Source organism: Cavia porcellus, unplaced genomic scaffold (assembly GCF_034190915.1).
Source record: "Cavia porcellus strain 051 isolate PalLab524CR breed Dunkin Hartley unplaced genomic scaffold, mCavPor4.1 scaffold_46, whole genome shotgun sequence".
Taxonomy (NCBI): domain Eukaryota; kingdom Metazoa; phylum Chordata; class Mammalia; order Rodentia; family Caviidae; genus Cavia; species Cavia porcellus.
In genome coordinates, this window is record NW_026947529.1 from 6,371,709 (window position 1) to 6,377,870 (window position 6,162).

The window sequence follows — 6,162 nt, forward strand, 5'->3', positions numbered from 1 at the left end:
CTGAATACGACTTCCTCATTCCTTTCCCAAGTGCCAAAAGAAAATTCAAATCAGCTCCTTACATGATATCAATGTCAGTGCCAGCACCACTAAATTTCGTATATAGCCTATAATCCAATAATCAGTCAGAAAAGAAGGCAAACCCTTGGTGGCTGTAGGCTCCTCTCCACATTCTTTGAATAGAAAGGACACTGCTACTTTTTCTTATATTCTGTGAAATGGTTTTGGCCCAGACAGGACTCTGTAGCCAGGAAAGCCTCAATCAGAAGCAGGAAGACCCTATCTCCCCCACCCCTAGGAATTTATCTGTGAGGCCATATTCCCTGCCTCTGCAAATTTACCTATGGCGCCAAACCTAAGACCAATGGGCTACCTGTGCATCCCTAAAGTCCTCCTTAGTTTCCACCCCACATGGAGGCTACTTACATACCTCTACCCTATGTGTCTGCCAGAGACATCATTGGACTCCAGCAGTGGGGGGTGCCGGTCATCTTTCTCCATGTTCTCAGAATAAAAGCCTCTTTTTGTTTTATACTTCTCATCTTTTGGAAATATTTTTCATCTTTTGGAAATAATACAATCATTCTGCTTCTCTATTGGGCCATAAAATCCTAACAGTACTGATTTTTGTCTATGTATGAAGGTAATTTACCTCCTCAGTAATTCACATGCTCTATTCCGCAAGTATCCATTGGAAATAAATGCAGTGGGCTTTTGCTTCACTCTATCAGTGTCAATGCAGTGGCTTTACTCCTAAAATAAAAATAAATCTTCCATAAGTTTCAAAACAGAATTATGCATCAAAATATAGCCAAGGTCCTAGAGGCCTATGGACTGGCTTCAATAATATAATAGAAGCCTTCTAGAAACTGAAAAAAATACACAGTTTATCTAACTAAAAATTGTTCAAGCAACCAGTGATGTAGAAATTTTTGTGAACAATTATAGGTGAACCTTCTCTTTTATAAGATATAACCTAGTGTCATGGCAAAGTCTAGGTCTTACTAAATAATACAATCAAAGCAATTATTTTACACTTATAATGACTGTTTTATAAAATTTACGATATTGCCAGTACTATAATCACTGTGAGTTGTATTAATCACTTGAAACTACAGAAAAAGGAACAAATTTCAGACATTATAAAAGTATGGTCATGTTAATTTGGCTCATGTTAATGGTATAGGGGAATGAAACGCCCTTACCTACTATATATCCAGAATGAGTTTGTGTTCTCTAAAATTGAAGAATGAATTTTAGGAATGATGTAGTTTAAGAGTGGAATATATTTATTGGGAGAAGGAAAGCTTCTGTCTGAGAGACAGGAAGGGTCTCAATGGGTTACCAAAGACTTTGTCTCTTTGAGGAACTTGTATAGAGTGAAATCATGAGTTTAGATGGGCCCAGAGGAGGGGAAAATGGGAATCTGAAATTTAAGCATAAGGCGGAGTAGAAATATGGTCAACCAATAAGGTTAATTGCTCAGGTAAAACTGATTAAATTGGGATCAAATGGGAGAGCAAGTCATAGTAAGTGGGCAGGTTTAAGAGCAGAGACTCTTCTTGTAGAGGATTGGGAAGGTGACTCTTGTGCTCCTCAGGGTGATCAGAGAACTATTTGGACTGTGGATCCTTAACACTTGATTGTTTTTAATTTACCTTTTGTTTTGAGATTTGGCCCACAGCAGGAGGTGATTGTCTCTTTCAGTCCTGCAAGCAATCTGAACTTATTTTCTGGCTCCTTTGAGGGCCAAGCCCTGTTGTTATAGGCAGCTGAGTTAGTTAGAAATATATAGCCAGGGAGACAGGATCATGTCCTAGAAGTGGGACAGGCCTCAAGAGAAAATACCAAGCAAATGTGTCCATATCCTAAGAATTGATTTTCTAAATAGTTCCCTGTCACCCTGCTGAAGTCAGGAGTCACCCTCCCAATCCCATAGAGGAGAGTTATTGCTCTGTAAAATGCCTGCTTTCTATGACCTCGCTTCCCCATTTTTCTGAAGTGTAAATGATTTTACCTGAACTATTAATTATATTGGCTAAAGATATCTCTGTCCAAAGTTTTGCCCATCTGCCTTGTGAGTTCCCAAGTTTCCCCACCTTAAACCCATCTCACCCCATGATTTTATCCTATAAAGTTCTTAGAAGCTACAGAGTCCTTGACAACCCACTTATGACCACTCCTGTTCTCTCAGACAGAAGCTTTCTGAGAGGGTTTTCACTGTGGTAAAAGAGAGAATATAAATTAAAATTGGCCTTTATTCTAAGAAGGTGGAGAGTACAGCATAGCCACTAGACATCTGCCTTTTTCTGCTGGATAGGTGGTGAGGGGGATTATATCTACTTTCTGACTGGGGTGATGCATAAAATTGGCATTGCTGATGTGCCAGTAGCTGATTGGGACTCTTTTCATGCCACAGGTAAGTTGCCTAAGGGAGGGGTATGTGAGCTCAGGGTAAATGTGCCCTGGCCTGCTTCCCACTGCTGTAATATCCTATCTAGAGCAAAAAGCTTTCACTTTTTTCTCTCAATAGTTATATTCTGCTCTTCCCTCCATTGTTCCTAAAATTCATTCTCCTATTTTATAGAATACAAACTCCTACCAGACACAGTAGGTCAGGAGTTTCATTCCATTATATCACTATCTGACTGCCTATATTTCTAAGTATCACAGATCCCTGTAACATTAAGAATTATTTATCTATTTCACTTAGCATAATTGTAGCAAATAAAATGTACTTAATGGATGCAGTGAAATATCCCATAAAACTGAAAAAAATATTATCACAGTTTCTCTATCTATCATCACCAATCATTTTCATCTTTCAACTATGTGGGGAAAAAATAAAAGCAGCTCTCAGCAAATAGCAATGATATAGTGCACAGTTTATTACTCACTGTATTTACCATGTTATTTGTAGATACTTCATAGATGACAAAAGAAACATTGAGCTTTTTAATGAAAAACTATCAATTTCAATAGTTGTGCTTATAGCACTACACGGTTGACAACTGTACACTGGAGATTCATTCCATGGGCTTCCATGGTACCCAGAGCAGGAATCTCTGGGGGAAACCAAGGACCCAGTTCCACACAGACATCATGGAGGGAGCCGATTGTTGCCTTTAATCATCAGTGTATCAGGCACTGACCATGATGCAATGACCAGTGCAGAAAGAACCACTTCTCTCTTGTGACTTCATTTTATTCAGACCACACAGTCACCCTGGAGAGCAGACCAGGTACTACCTACATTATGGTGAATGTGCCTAAGTTCCTGGACTCTGTACATGTGGACACATAATAGGGAAGGGGAGTCCCCAGAAGGCACACAGAATGGGGTGTTGCATCAGTGTATGAACTGAAGGTGGAGGAAAGGCAAGCAGGGTGCACTCCCACTGTCCACTCACTTCTCAGATAGTTATAGAGCAGCACCCTGTAGAGCACCCATGAGTAGAGTAACACTGCAGACTCCACTCTCTTTCTCACAGAGGCAACATTCCATGAGGGCTCAAAAGGGAGATGTATTTCAGGCTTCCCTGAGTAATGGAGGGCAGGTGGTCACAGCACTATCCAGCGACTTCTGTCAGCAGGTGAGGGCTGCCTGGTATAGCCTTAAAGAAGGCAAAGAAAAGGCTGGGGCTGAACTTTCTGCAGTTGGAGCAGGAATCTGGTGTCCAACTTCACAGGATGTCCCAGGTGGGCAGTTTTGAGGGAGGCCAGGCCTGCACTGCTGCTTACTCCTGTCCTCCCAGGAACAGATCTTCGCATTTTGGCTGCCAGCAGGTGCTGCTGAGAGAGCTAGGACATCCCGCTCAACCTACCTGGCTGTGTCAGACCAACCTGAGTTCACTGAAGCTGAGAACTACAGTACTCTAGGTCTGTGGGTCTCTGGGAGGGCACAGGGCACTTTAGACAGAGAAAGACTCCCATACTTGGGGCCTCCTGCAACTCTGAAGCATGCAGAAGTGAGTGGGGTGAGGCAGAATGGGAAGTTTTGGGTGGATTTGTGCACACAGTTGTCTCTGACAGGCTCTGGGCTTTCTGGGGCCTGCAAGGAACAAGGATAGTTGGTGATCTTTTCTCTTTTTGCTGGTGCAGGGCTGCCACCTGACTGAGCTCAAGTCCTCTTTGCAGGTCTTGTTCCAGCTCCTCCTCCAGTGACCTTATCAGTTCTAGGATCATTGTGAAAACTATGGTCATGTACCCTGTCATCATTAATTCTAGAGCTGGGGCTGCTTCTGGCTTCATAGTAGATATTCTGAATTCCAAATCCAACATTAAATTCTAAGATAATGTTAATTAAAACTTAAGATTTCCCTAGTTTCAACATGTTCAGTTCAGTAGTACCTAAGTACATCAGCTTTGTAGAATCTTCACATCTGTCAAGTTTCAGCTTTCTGATCAGTGTTGGACCCATCCATACCCCTGTGCTCTCCTGCTAGTCCCCACCCACCTTTGACCTTTCTCTTGCTGTGAATTGCTACTCTGGGTCTTTCATGTCAGTGCATCAGATTCTGTTTGGCCAAACATTACTGGAGAAGACTAGCTGCTATTGCCCCTTGTTAGAAGAGAAAACCCCAGATAGACAAAGTCTACGGGGAAAATGTAGAGAGCATTGTCGATCTACTCATCCTTCTATGTCAGAAAAGCTTGTCCATGATTTCAGTAATAAACGAAGATAGGAGGGGCTGATTCTTCATGTTTTAAAAACAGAAACAATAATAATGTAGAAACCACAACAGAAAATCTTTCCTTACAAGTAGTATTGAGATAGATGATTTGTATTACAGGTATAAAAGAGGTCTCATGTGTCCACTTTGTGAGACATATGATAAATTCATGTAATTCAAAAGAGAATCACCACCCATGATCCACAAATGCAGAGAACACTCAGCTTCTTAATGCTGATTTACGCAGGAACACATCTCTTAGGTATTCTATGCGCCCATCTAATGGCAGGTTACAAAGCAGGTGCTAAACAGCACTGTGGAGATCAAGGTGGGAGAGCAGAGCACTGTCCAATAGCTCCCAACAGAATTCTACACAGGGGTCCCTGGATCTGGCAAAGCTAAGAATAGAGGATTATCCCACACAGAGAGCTGGATTACTTCAAAATTTCTTTGCAAGACTGTAGTGGTTGATTGATTGTGTCAATTTGAGACATTTAGGAGCTTAACTAAATGAGTTTAACAGCTCTACACCCAAGAATGGAGAAGACCCACCCTAGGGTGGCTCATCACCTAGAGGTATAAAAGGGAAGGAGGAAGGACAAATGCATTCCATTCTTGGGAGAAGCTCCAGTCTTCACCTTTGTTTTGGAGGTTGTCTCCTGGCTTCCAGTGTAAACTCTTCAGCTTTCCATCTTAGATTTTTCAGCCTTTCATCTTAGAGCCTTTGGCCTTCTGTAACAGACCCATCACCCTGCTGGTGTGGACTTGCATGAGACCCTGGGGTGAACTCCAGACTTTGGATTGAATCCTTCAGCCTCCAGTGTGTAGACATCCTCTGCAAGCTTCCTCATCTGACTGTGGCTGACCATCTTAAGCCAATCTTGTTGTTTCTTTTACTTTTGTATATCTTGTGTTATATTGGTTTTCTCTAGTAAAACCCTAACACAGATTTTGGTACTGAGTAGTGGGTTCATTTGCTATGACTATACCTGACCGTGTTATTTGCGAGACTTTGGAAATGGCTCATGGTCAGAGTTTGGAATGGTTCAGACATGTCACCTGGATGCATAGAGCTGGAGCAGCTTAGGCTGTTCTGTAGAGAAGATTCTGGTCAGAGCTCAGGAGACCAGAAGGCTGATAGTCTGATGGTAAAGACTTGGCTTGGGAGGTTTCTGCTGAGGATTGCACTGGTTGTAGGACTCCCCACGATGTGTGTTATGGCGTAGAGAAAGTTTTTCTGCATTTTGTTCATGCCCAGTGATTTAACCTGAGAATGAATCACAGTGCAATGAACTGATTAATCTGCAAAAGGAAATTTCAAAGCAGTGAAATGTAATGCTGAGGTTGTGGCGTGGCTATTGTTGGGGGCTTTAGACAGCTTTATGTTGCAAATCAAGAGCAAAGAGCTCAGCAGGATAATTTACAACTCTGTGAAGTTAGCCAGAAGGAAAATTCCAGGAAAGCTGTGGATTGTAAAGACAGGGTTGAG